This window comes from Elephas maximus, chromosome 15 (assembly GCF_024166365.1).
Source record: "Elephas maximus indicus isolate mEleMax1 chromosome 15, mEleMax1 primary haplotype, whole genome shotgun sequence".
In the NCBI taxonomy this organism is placed as follows: domain Eukaryota; kingdom Metazoa; phylum Chordata; class Mammalia; order Proboscidea; family Elephantidae; genus Elephas; species Elephas maximus.
Genome location: NC_064833.1, coordinates 57673888 through 57688094, shown reverse-complemented (window position 1 = coordinate 57688094; position 14207 = coordinate 57673888).

Genomic DNA, 14207 nt, shown 5'->3' with positions numbered 1-14207 from the left:
TAGGCAAACCATAAACCTACAAGGCATATTTCCATAAATTAACACTTTAGAAATGAGGAAGAGATTTAACAGTTCATTAGTATAACATTGTAGATCCAATTTTTTCTTACATAACAGGTATCATATATTATTGCTGCCCTCATTTCTTGTACTGATTTTATAACTATTTTGGGATATGTTCCTATTTCACACGGATTTAGACTCATTACTAGATTCACTTGATAGAAGAGAAATTATCTGTCATCTTATATTTGATAGGATTTTCTCCTGGGCTGTATATTTTAGGTTCAGATACAGACTTTGCCTCCCTCTCTCTTTCTGAGTCTTCTTTAGGTGGACAGAGTGAGTAGGTAGAGAATATTGTATGTTTGTTGTTATGCCTACAACTATTGCTGACCTAAGATAGCTATTTATGCATTTTCTTTATTTCAACATTTTAAGTGTTCAATTTGCTCACTATTTGCTACACTATACTCAATTGGTGCCTAAATGTTAGATGCATACAATCAATGTTTAGGAAACAGAATTAACACATTTCATACACTATGAAAGCTGGGTGCAAGAGCTAAAACAGCTGTATGTGAGCACACACATTCCATGACTAGTTCTAGTATTTTTGTAGGAGCTACAATTTTTCAACCTTTTCTTTTTAATATTGTGGTAAATAGATATGTAACAAAACATTGGCCATTTCAACAATTTTTACATGTACAATTCAGTGACATTAATTACATTCTTCACGTTTTTCAACCATCACCGCTATTCATTTCCAAAATTTGCCATCACCATTAGCAGAAACTCAGTGTCCCCTCGCATTTGCCCTTGATAATCACTAATAAAATTTGGTCTCTATACTTTTGCCTATTCTAGATATTTCATAAAAGTGGAATCATACAATACACCTTCTCCTCATTTATCAACTATCTCATTATCTGACACTTCTTATTTACGACAATAGCTAAAAATCTACTGTCTGATGATTCTGCACATGAATGGCGTGTGTCTGGCAGTAACAAACGCCAAAGTACAAGGCAAGAGTAATGCTGGCTTTGATGGTTAATGTTATGTGTCAACTTGGGTAGGCCATGATTCTCAGTGGTTGGGCAGTTGTGTAATGATGTAATTTGGAAGTTACATAATAACATAGACATATCTATTTTGTGATCTGTTGTGGTATTCCTCCATTTTTGCATGATGCCAATTTCACGTAATAACTTGTTCTTTGGACTCTATGTCGATAAGTGAGAAGAGGTGTATTTGTCCTTTTGTGACTACCTTGTTTTACTCACCATAATGTTTTCGAGGTTCATCCATTCTGTAGCATATATCGGGACTTCATTTATTTTCAAGCCTGAGTAATATTCCATCATCTATACGACATTTTGTTTATCCAGTCATCTGGTAATGGGCATTTAGACAATTTCCACCTTTCAGCTATTGTGAGCAGTGCTGCAATGAACATTGATGTACCACCGTCTGTATCCCTGCGTTCAGCCCTTTTGGGGGAGCTACTATTTTTTAATGTATATGATCATCTCATAGCTAAATCATAAAGTCATTTCAAGGTGCAAAACCCATTGTAGTTGACTCCAAATCATAGTGATCTTATAGGACAAAGTAGAACTGCCCCATAGGATTTCCAAGGAGCAGCTGGTGGATTCAAACTACCAAGATTTTGGTTAGCAGCTGAACTCTTAACCACTATGCCACCAGGGCTTCTTCAAGGCTCAAGGTAGGCTGGAAAAGTAATCTTTCTCCTGCAGCAAATTATACAAGTGTTCAACATAATCATAGGCCATAAGATCAAATACATTGCCATTCTTTATTCTTAGTACTAGTTTTAATTTTGCAGCATTGTGAAGATTTTGTATCTCTTGCAGTGGTGTTTCTTCGATCATCTTTTTAAATAATATACCCCAGTTATTTTTTAAATATTTTAAAATAAATTATGATAAAGCTTGCATCCTTTATTAATGGAACTTCTGAACTGTTTGATTCTTCCGCCAAGATGTCTTATTATTGGGTTTAGGCATTTCTCATAAGGACAGGGCCTTTTTTTTTTTTTTTTTGTATTTTAGATGAAGATTTACAGGACAAACTAGCTTCTCGTTAAATAATTAGTACACATTTTGTTTTGCTACATTGGTTACCAACCCCATGATAGGTCAACATTCTCCCTTCTTGACCTAGGGTTCCCTATAACCAGCTTTCCTGTCTCTCCCCACCCCCCCACCCCCCACCTTCTAGTCATTGTTCCTGAGCTGGTGTGCCCCTTTAGTCTCATTTTGTTTTATGGGGCTGTCTAATTTCCTACTAAAGGGTGAACCTCAGGGGAAGGGCCTATTTTAATATTTTCTATTCTGGTAGTGCGGTGGCTAAGTGCTCAGCTGTTAACTAAAAGGTCAGTGACTCAAACATACCAACTGCTCCATGGGAGAAAGATGTGGCAGTCTGTTTCCATAAAGATTATTGCCTTGGAAACCCTAAGGTGCAGTTCTACTCTGTCCTATAGGGTCACTATGAGTCGGAATCAGCTCAACGGCAATGGCTTTTTCATGATGTCACAAAAAAAGAAATTGACCCTAGTGTGATAAATCTAAGTCATCTTAAAATCTTATTCAGACCATTCACTATTAGTATAACTACAAATTAATATTTCAAATCTATTATACAACAAGCAAACCAATTATGCCAGATAAGAAAAGACTCTGATTGTTAAAATTCTTGGATATACACCTACAGTGAAACATCAAAATTAAAAATGACAACATCAAACCCAGGTCATTAGTCCCCAAAGGAAAATATTTGCAAGATTATTTTAAGAATATTACAAGGATTCAGTAGTACCCACACCAAGACCAAATATTGCCCATAGTTGTGAGTGTATATAAAAATATGTTGTTGTGGTTAGTTGCATTTGAGTTGATTCTGACTCATAACGACTCCATGTGTGCAAAATTAAAACTGCTGTATAGGATTTCAAGGCTGTGATCTTTCAGAAAGAGATCACCAAACCTGTTTTCTGAGGTGTCCCTGGGTGGATTTGAACTGCCAACATTTCAGCTATGTCTTTGTCATCTAGTGCTCCTATAGTAATAATACTACAAGTGGATGGCTTTAACAAAGAGAAATTCATTCTCTCACAGTCTAGCAGATTACAAGTCCACATTCAGGGTGTCAGCTCCAGGGGATGGCTTTCTCTCTATGTTGGCTCTGGAAGAAGATTCCTTGTCATCAATGTTCCCCTGGTCAAGGAGCTTCTCAGGCACAGGGACCCCAGGTCCAAAGAACGCACTCTGCTCCCTTGTTGCTTTCTTGGTGGTATGAGATCCTCCATTCCCTGCTTGCTTCCCTTTCCTTTTATCTCTTGAGAGATAAAAGGTGGTGCAAGCCACACCCCAGGGACACTCCTTTTACATTGGATCAGGGATGTGACCTGGGTAAGGGTGGTGTTACAATCTCACCCTAATCCTCTTTAACATAAAATTCCAATCACGTAATGGAGGACAATCACAGAATACTGGGAATCCTAACCTAACCAAATTGACACGTATTTTTGGGGGGACACAGTTCAACCCACAACAAGCTAGTAGTCAAGTGCTTAACTGTTTGCACCACCCAGAAACTCCACATATAAAAATATGGACATATCTGTCAAAACTGTATTTGCAATGTCAATGTTGTTTCCTAGTGGGTAACAAGGAAGAAAAATCTGCCAATTGAGCAGACAGTGTTGTGGCGAAGTGAGAAAACGACCTTGGTTCTAAAGCTCTGGAGAGAAAAATATTGTAGATATTTTTAAAACTCAAGAGGTAAGGAGAAATGTAATAGCACTTTGCCAGTCCTTCCTTTTGGTTTTAATTAAGTGGATGTTAATGATCTGAAGATTTACTTTGACTAGAGCAACCAAATAAATACTATCCAAATTCATACACTTTTGAGAGCGATAAGGATACTGTTAACAATCACACCAGAACGGTAGGTGCAAACAGATTGTTCAACTCAAACTGAGCTGTATGGTCACCAAAGGTAGCTGAATGATTTGGGGGAAATAATGAAACCAAACTCATTGCCATAGAGTGGATTCCAACTCATAGTGACCCTATAGGACAGCACAGAACTACCCCATACGGTTTCCAAGGATGTGAACTGCCAACTTTGGCTAGCAGCCAAGCTCTTAACCACTGCACTGCCAGAGCTCCTGGTGAAATAATAGCGAAAAGAAAACAGTAGGAGAGGACAGCCTGGCACTGTGTGAGGCCAACTCTAGTGCATTCTGGAATTTATGGACTTCAACCTGAGTGGTTGGGGCTGGGGGCAGGGGGAAGGTGTGTTTAAGGGATAGTTTAATTCCATTCCATAGGTCAGTTAAAGATTGCACTCCATTATAATTTAGAATATATCTACTATTTTCAGTTAAATAAAAAAATCATTTGTAGATATTTCCCTTCCACTTCCATCTAACCCCTTCCTTCTTTCTTTATTAAGTGCCACAGGAAATGCTAAGAAGGAAAATAGGATTGACAGACATCCATATTGTTGACCTACAGACATGTCATCAAAATGAAAAAAGCAAGAGGATCATAGATGAGGCTACAAAGGTTGTGTAGGAATTTTATGAGTACTGCAAAGTGACAGTGGAGTCATTTATGACTGAAATACTACCAGATTTACTGATAATAACTACACAAAGAAGAAGGAGAAGGAGGAGAAAAAGAGGGGAGAGAATGAGGAAGAAGAGTGGAAGGAAAAGGAGAAAAAGGAGGAGGAGGAGAAGAATAGCTAACACACGAATAGTATTTACTATGTACCAGACTTTCTTCCATTCCAAAAAAATTATATTTTTTTAAAAATATTGATTCAACAGGAATTTTCAATGAAATGTTGAACAAAAGTGGTGATAGCTGAAAATCTGTTATTCCTGATATCAGAAAGATAGTTTTCAATCTTTATTAAACATAGAATAGGGTTTTTATTTTTTGTTGTTGTTTTTGTTTTTGGTAGGTACCCTTAATCAGATAAAAAAAAAAATCCTTTTATTACTGATTTCCTAGGATTTTTTTTTTTTAATGAATGCAAGTTGTATCTTATCAAATTCTTTTCCTGCACCTACTGAGGTGACTATATGATTTTTCTTCTTTGTAATCTCAATGTGGTATTCTCAGATTGATTTTCACATAAGTGTTGTATTCCTGAAACAAAACCAACTCATGATGCATCGCATATTTTTATATATTATTGATTCTGTTTATGTATATATTGCTTAGATTTTGTATCTATGTTCATGAAAAGATTGACTTGTAATTATTCTTTCTCCTAATATTTCTAGTCAAATTTTGGTGTCAAGGTTAAGTTGCTTCAAAAGAATAGTGGGAAAATATTTTCAAGATTGATATCATTTTTTTAAAAGTGTTTTACAAATTTATCAACGAGCTATCTGGGCCTGGGGTTTTCTTGTAAGAAGGTATATAATTATGGATATAATTTCTTTCATATATATATGACTTTAGTCATTTTCTATTTTTCTTGTTCCAGTTTTATTGTTTTTCCAGAAATTGTCAATTTCCCCTGAATAATGAAATGTATTGAAATAGATTTGTTGTTTATAAGGTCATTTTTCTCATTGGTTTAATAGCCATTGAATTTGTGGTGATATCTTTTTTATTCCTCTTATTAGTTATTTGTTTCATTTTTTTTTTTTTTTCTTGATTAGTCTTGCCAGGAGTATATCTATTTATTTTTGTATTTGCCTTTTCAAAAACCATCTTTTGCTTTGGCTAATTTCCTGTACTTTATTTTGCTTTCTATTTTTCTAATCCCTAACCTCAACCTTATTATTATCTTACTTTTACATTTTTTTGGTTTATTTGCTGTGCCATTTCTAACTTCTTGAGACGATTAAACCCACTGCCATCGAGTTGATTCTGACCTGTAGTGCCCCTGTAGGACAGAGTAGAACTGCCCTATAGGATTTCCAAGGCTATAATCTTCACGGAAGCAGACTGCCACATCTTCCTCCTGCAGAGCGGCTGGTGGGTTCAAACTGCCGACTTTTCTATTAGTCTCCAAGTGCTTAACTGCTGTGCCACCAGGTCTGCTTTTAAGATGGTTACTGAGAGGAAGTAAAACTTCCCTAGCACTGCTTTTTTTTTTTTTTTTTTTTTTGGATATCTCAGTTCTTCTGTAAAAAGCTCTAACCTCAGGGAAATGTATGCAATGTAAAGAGAAGAAATGTTTTACTTCATTTCCCCTAGAAGCGTTTTATTCTTCACATACTATGAAATTAGATCCATAGCCATTTTTCTATTTAATTGCTTCGATCTAGCCCAAACTAGATTTTTTTTTTTTTTTTTTAGCCCAAACTAGATCCTTAGGTTAAGACTCAAGGTGCCAGGAAGATAATCCCTTAGATATTTACGTTTTAAAGGTATGAAGTCCAAACCTTGGTAACATCCATCAGTCAAAAAAGCCAGAGGCATCTGCTGTTTACCTTGCCCTGGGAAAGATGTATTTATATTCCAAAAGTTTACGTGCGAATCCAGGATCTTGTTCCATTCCTTCTCAAGGGAGCAAAAGTTTTTTGTTTTTCTTTCTTTCAAGGGAGTACGTATAGTTGTCTCCTTCTTGTATATAAATGGAGAAAATCCATTCTTCTCTATCTTTCACCTGTTGTGTGTCCAGCCGTCCGTGCAGGAGATTTTACTGTCTGGCTTTCAACGCACCCCAAGGTCAAGGTCTGGGGCAAGCAGGACTGATGCTTATTACTTATTTTAAAGTAATTAATAATAAGAAACCTATCTCTGATCCATAACACCTCTTATGCAAATTCAAGATAAATTGAAATATATTAATATAAAAAAATCTGATGACTACTTAGATCACAGATTTTCTATTTTAACTTTCCTTTTCTAATAGGCAAGTAAGTGTTTAAAATTTCCTACTAGGCTCAGCTTTAGCTACTTCCAACTGGGTATTGATATATTTCATTATCAGTCAGCTCAAAATAGTTTTTAATAATTATTTTGCTTCTTTCTTGACCCACATTTATTTAGAAACACATTGCTTAATCTCGAGATATTTGGGGATTTTTCTGGTTATATTATTATTATTACTGTTATTATTATACTCTATATTTCAATGCTTTGGTATTTTGAAGATTTTCTATATGCTTTTACATATCATTAACTCTAGTATGTTACCTAGACACTTGAAGAGAATATGTATTTTGTAATTGTTGAAAACAGTGATCCATGTAATTCAGTCAGGTCAATTTCATAAATGTGTTGTTATAATTTTATGTATTTTTGCTTTTTTTGTGTGTGACTAAGCCTCTCACTATAATTGTGGATTTGTCTAATTGTAGCTTTTTCAATTTTTGTTTTATGTAGTTTAAGGCTATATTACTTGGTAGACCTTCCTAGTGAACAGATTTTTTTTTTATTGTTATTATGAAAGATTTCAATATCTAGTGATGTTTTTGCATTAATTATACTTCATCAGCTATTAGTTTACTACCTCACCTTTCTTATTGTTAGAAAGTTATGAAATTTCTAATCCGAAAAAGACAGCAAGGAGGTTTCTAGACATGGATATAAAGATGAAGATCATTAAGGCCTATGATAATGGAAAGAAAGTTGGTGAAATAGCACATGAGAAAGGACTGTCTCATTCGACTATTTCAATAATCATTAAGAATAGGATTTGGAAGCAGTTAAAGGAGAATTTGGCATGAAATCAATAATTTTAACAAAGAAGAGGCAAGGTCCAATCCAGAAGTCAAAAGGAAACCCTGTTATAAGTTGGAGACTACCTGTATGTATATAAAAATGTATATGCACACTCATATATAATTACACTCCAAAAATAGTTAATATTTATTTGTATTTACCAACATACATCCCCTTTCCATTGAGTTTCACTTTTTCCTGTATTACTGAGTTTCCACCTGGGATCATATTCATTCTGCCTGGAAATAGTTGTAAAAATTTAAAATTTTACCCTTAAAGAATGGGAAAATGAGCTAAATTCCCTGTTTTTGGTTATTTGATAATATTTTTATTTCACTTTCATCTTTGAAGAATTCCATTTTGCAATGTCCCCGACTTTTCATGCACAGGATTTTAAAGATGTAATTCCATTGTCTTCAAGTTCCTGTTGTTTCTGTTGAGACGATGGCTTCCTATCCTATTTTTTTATCTGAATTAATGAAAAATAAAATTTGGCAAAATTTAGTATGTATTTATTTTTTAAATCTCCTATTAAATTAACTATAAAATCTAATTACTTTCATGTGACTAATAATGAATATGAATCCTTACCCAAACCAGCTAACATAATATTTATAGCATAAAACAAGAGCATCCTCATTAAGAATGAGAATAAGCTGAGGACGCCAAGTGCTTATTTTTACTTTTCTGGAAGTTCTTATTTTCATCTTCTTGAGGAGCTAATTATTTTCATTTTTCTGGAAGTCCCAACCTATAAAGTATGCTTTTAAAATAATATAGATAAGAAAAGGGAAAGCATAAAAGAATTATCTAATTGATAACAGAAGCTAATAATTACTATCTAACTAAATCTCTAAGTGCTGCATTGGTGGTTCAGTGGTGGCATTCCTGCCTCCCATGAAGATGACCCGATTCTATTCTCAACCAACGCCCCTCATGCACAGCCGCCGCCCAGCTGCCAGTGGAGGCTTTTGTATTGCTCTGATGGTGAACAGGTTTCAGATGAGATTCCAGACTAAGTCAGACAAGGATGAAAGGCCTGGTGATCTGCTCCCAGAAATCAGCCAAGGAGAACTCTATAAGTTACAACTGTTTGATCCCCAGCAGATCATGGAGATGGCGCAGGACCTGGCAGCATTGTTTTGTTTGTACGTGGCCACCATGAGTTAGGGGCTGACTCGACTGCAGCTAACAACAGCAACAACAAATCCCTAAAAAACCACCTGAAAAACGACAAGGAACATGAGATTCCAGGTGGCCAGTAAGTTATCGATTAAATAAATAACTATAATAATAAATCCTCTAATTACTAGCAATAATCAATTCAAAATGTAATATTCAAAAGTAACAATTACATGAGCAGGAAAAATACAAAATGCACAACACTAACTTTACAGGACATATTTTTGATCTCAACAAAAAAATTAAAAAAAGCACTAAATCAAGAGAAGATAGTTTTGTATTTAAAAGACATTAAATGTTTATGCAAATATGCATATTCACTCAAAAATAATTTATAGTTTTGACATGATCCCAATAGAAACTGTCGAAGATTTGCAGGAACCTAGCAAAGTGATTCCCAAAGCCTGGAAAAAAATACATTTGGGATTTCACCCCTCCCCCCCAAAGAGTTAGACATGTAGATATCCTTGTCAATTTTCTGTTGCTGCTTAAAAAACTACTAGAAACTTGGTAGCTTACAACAACACACATTTATTATCTCACAGCTTCACGAAGTCAGGAGTCTGGGCACAATTTAGATAGGCCTCTACTCAGGGCCTCACAAGGCTTTGCAATCAAGGTGTCAGCCAGGCTGTGTTTTCATCTGGAGGTTTGACTGGAGAAGAAATCTGCTTCCAAACTCATTCGGGTTGTTGACAGAATGTGTTTCCTTCTGGCTGTATGACTGTTGACCACTTATGGGCTGTCAGCTAGAGAACACTTACAGGTACTGCTGTCTCTCAAGAGGAAACAACTATATAAGGTTGTGAGTTATTAGAGTTTTCCTGTGTTTATCATACAGATATGACACATTATCTATACTAATAGCTATTACTAAGTCATAATGAGGCCCTGGTGGTGCAGTGGTTAAGAGCTCCACTACTAACCAACAGATCAGCAGTTCAAATCCACCAGCTGCTCTTTGGAAACCCTATGGGGCAGTTCTAGGGTGACTATGAATCAAAATAGACTCAATTTTTTTTTAAGTCACAATATTAACACAGTGTAGGCAACAGATTAGCAACAGCGGAGCAAAAACTCAAGTTTAGTGATGACCCCTGTTTGTGCCTATGTCTGTGTGTACGTGTGTGTGCAAAGCAATTTAATATATGACAAAGGTAGTATTTCCTATACAGTGCAACTAAAAATATTTGTGGTTGCAGTGATCTTGGATAACTGAGCTACAGAACATGGAGTGGAAGAGATAGGAATTGACGTTTCAATTGTTCCTGTTCCGTTATACAGAGTCTAAAAATACATGGCAAGTATATCTTAGCCCAGCTCCATCTGCCTTGTAAGTGGAGAATCTGCCAATAGGTTGTCTTTCATCGTAGTTTTCAGGATATGTTAGGTGAATAAACGTGTGTGTATGTTTGTGAATGTGTATTTTAGTGCAAACTGCCAATAATTGCATTTGCGTACCAAGCCAATACAGTTTTTGACTCACAGAAGTCTACACTACTTGATCCCATTACAAAGGTGGCATATATAGACATCAAAAGACTTTAAGGACCAAAATTACTGTGGACATTGTCAACATGGGGTTGATGGCGAATGGAACACAGATTATAGCCTAAAACATATTTGTTTTCCTTTTCCGTTAAAAAAAAAAAAAAAAAAACTCCTATGGTAAACGACTTACTGGCTACAGGAAAATTTGAGAAGTTATTAATGAAATGAAGAGTTAAAGATAGTATTCATTAAATTCATACAAGGAATAATTTACACAGCAAACTAAAAACTTTATTTTAGTAATCTTATAACGGTTCTAAAATTTTCTTTTTCCTTAGCAGTTTTACTTGTGAACCACATAAATGGCAATTTTTTTTCTGCCAACGAGTCACATAGACATAGTCACAGTCAGTTTATCTCCTGATTTCCCAATTAACCAACCAGTTGTCATCGCGTCAGCTCTGACTCATGGTGATCCCTTTTATGTAAGACTAGAAATGTGCTCCATGAGGTTTTCTGTGGCTAATTTTTCAGAAGCAAATTGCCAGGCCTTTCTTCCAATGTGCTTCGGGTGGACTTGAACCTCCAGCTTTTCATTTAACAGCCAAGTACATTAAACATTTGCATCACCCAGGAGCTCTGGATCTTCCAACAGTATGATATAAATAACTGGAAAATTACTATTCTCACAACCATTGCTAATTCACAGTAGAAGATCACATCTCTAACAGATAGGACCAGAAGAGTAACACAAAAGATGTTAAGGCAATGAAAATTATCTGACAAAAAGAAATTAATAAGCATATAATAACATAAAAACAAATCTTATAAATTTAAAAAATATAAGTGATTAGAGAAGCAAGTTATAAGAATGGCCAGGATGGAAAGAAAATAATAATTCTTTCGCTTTTCTGGGTTATGAAGAATTATTTTCATAGCAGATTCATTAAATTATATTTTCCTCAGGAAAAATTAGAAAGAATATGTGTAATCTCATTTTTAAGGTTTTATTTCAGTCATAGTTCAAGAGTATTCTAAGTTCTGCAAACAGTTAAAAAGTGTTTTGGGAAAAATAAAAAATTTCTAAAAGTGAAAACTTGAATAACTGTTTAGAGAAGATTTTACTTTAATTTTATAAAGAATGTATGTACAGTCATAAAAAATAAAAACACCACCACCTCCTTTAAATCAAAACCAAACCAAACCCATTGCCATCCAGTCAATTCTGACCACCTCTCTTCTAAAAAAAAAGAATATCATAGCTATTTAGAGGGAAATACTAAAACCTTAAAATTAAAACCTGTCTGGAAATATCAAATTTTCACTCTTTCTGTGATCATGAAAAATATATATTTAGAAGCAAAAATAATCACTCGACACTTTCACAGCAGCCTAATTTATGCACAGAGGTGATAATAGTTTTCGAAGAGTTAACGCTTTCAACTTAAAAAGAAAAAAAAAAAAAGCAAGGCCTCCAAAGCCAAGCTTCCTGGTAACCACAGGCTTTTAGACACTGAGTTCAAGAGCAAGACTTCATTTCAAAGGGATGATTTTCTTCCTTCTCATAACTCCAGATTCCAAGAACATGATAACTTAAAAAGCCAATCTTGAAAGTCGCTTTAAAGAACACCTGGCAGGTGAAATAGAAAGCGTTCAGTGTACCTAGCCAAAAAGAGTATCACATACCTATATAAAACATTCATGCATGGGGACACAGCTAGTCCTAATCCATCTGTTGTTGAAAAAAATATAAATAGAGTAAAAGAAGAGAAGAAATAAACGATTTAAATCCCCCTCTGAGGAGACTTCCTCTGTTCAATGTTCTGTGGCAGCTGTGGAAACTGATTTCGACTGGTTTCCTTTTCATTTTTTTTACATTTTAATTTCATTTTGTTCGGTGCATTTTTCCCCTGTGAAACATGACATGTTTTTCTGATGATTTCTATGTTGTTACAAATACAATGTCAAAAAAACCCATTGCTTGTCAAGTTGATTCAGACTCAGAGCAAAACTACAGGACAGAGTACAACGGCCCCATAGGGTTTCCAAGGAGCGAGTGGCTGGTGGATTCAAACCGCCAACCTTTTGCTTAGCAGCCAAACTCAACCACTGCACCAGCTGTAAATGGGGGAAAGATCCTAGATTTAATATAGAACTGTCACCAATTGCCAATCTGACACAAAGGGTCTTTGTCTTTCCCTGAGCGAAAAACAAACTTTATTTTCAGCAAGCTTTATTTTGCTTGAGTCAAGCAAAAGGAGTCAGCAAGGATCTAAGCCCCTCCAAAAGACTGACTGGAAAAGGGAAGTAAGGCAAGGGCTTATATGGGTTCCGTGGAGACAATAGAGTAACGAATATTTAGTGAGCTTCTTTCAAAGGGATGGTACTTCTCAGAATGGCGGTGCATGTTAATTAGGTTGTGCGCGCATCTGGAATCAAAGATGGAATCCGCTAATATTCAAGTTGGAGTCCTCTCGGCAGCCCTTGGCATCACTTATTATGGGATATAGTGCAAGCTCATTGATCTTGGTACTACATCACCATCTTTGGAGGGCTAAGGAAGGTTAAACAGTGGTCACAGTTTGTTCTTCTATGCACGCGGAAGCCTGTAAAGGGGGAAGGGACTAGAAAAACACTAAAAAGGAGATAGTAATTCAGGGGTTGTTTAAGCATTATCTCATGTTGACAGAGTATGGTTCCTGTTTATCCAACTTCTAGATGGTACTTTTTTAACAGCTCTTTTGTTCCACCGCCACAGTTAACCCTATCTGTCTCAGAACCAGTTGTGTAAAGACCACAAAACGGTTTTCCTATCAACCATGCTACACTTAACAGGGAATTTTAAAATAAGTATGTTAAGCAAATGATCATGGGGCTTCAGAACCTACTGTTATTTCTAAATATTTCTTGCTGTTGCTGTTGAGATAATTTTAATACTAGTTCTTTTTGGGTGGATGTAAAGAAATCTGATCATGCAATAAAAATAAATACACAAACTTGTTTTTCATAAATATTCCTGGAAGAGAAAGAAAAACCTCATAATAGATACAGTATTTGTTTTAATAATACATAATCTATTGGTTTAAAGGAAACACTGGTGATGTGGTGGTTAAGTCCTATGACTGCTAACCAAAAGGTCTGCAGTTCAAATCTACCAGGCACTCCTTGGAAACTCTATGGGCAGCCCTACTCTGCCCTATAGGGTTGCTATGAGTCGGAAACGACTTGACAGCAGCAGGTTTGGTTTGGTTTTTTTTTTTTTTTTTTGGATTGGTTGAAGTGAGGGCATTGACAGCTCAGTGGTAGAATTCTCACCTTCCATGGAAGACACCTGGGTTCAATTTCTGGCCAATGCACCTCATGCACGACCACCATCTGTCTGTGAGTGGCGATGTGAACATTGTTATGATGCTAAATCTGGAGCCCTGGTGATGCAGTTGTTGAGAGCTATGGTTGCTAAGCAAGAGGTTAGCAGTTCAAATCCACCAGCCATTCCTTGGAAACACTATGGGGCAGTTCTACTCTGTTCTGTAGGGTTGCTATGAGTCAGAATTGACTTCACAGTAATGGATTTGGTGTAACGGGTATGATGCTGTCATGAATTGAATTATGTTCCCAAAAAATGTGAGTATCAACTTGGTTAGGCCATGATTCCCAATACTCTGTGGCTGTCCTCCATTTTGTGATTGTAATTTTACGTTAAAGAGGATTAGGGTGGGACGGTAACACCCTTACCAAGTCACATCCCAGACTCAATATAAAGAGAGTTTCCCTGGGGCATGGCCTGCACCACCTTTTATCTCCTGA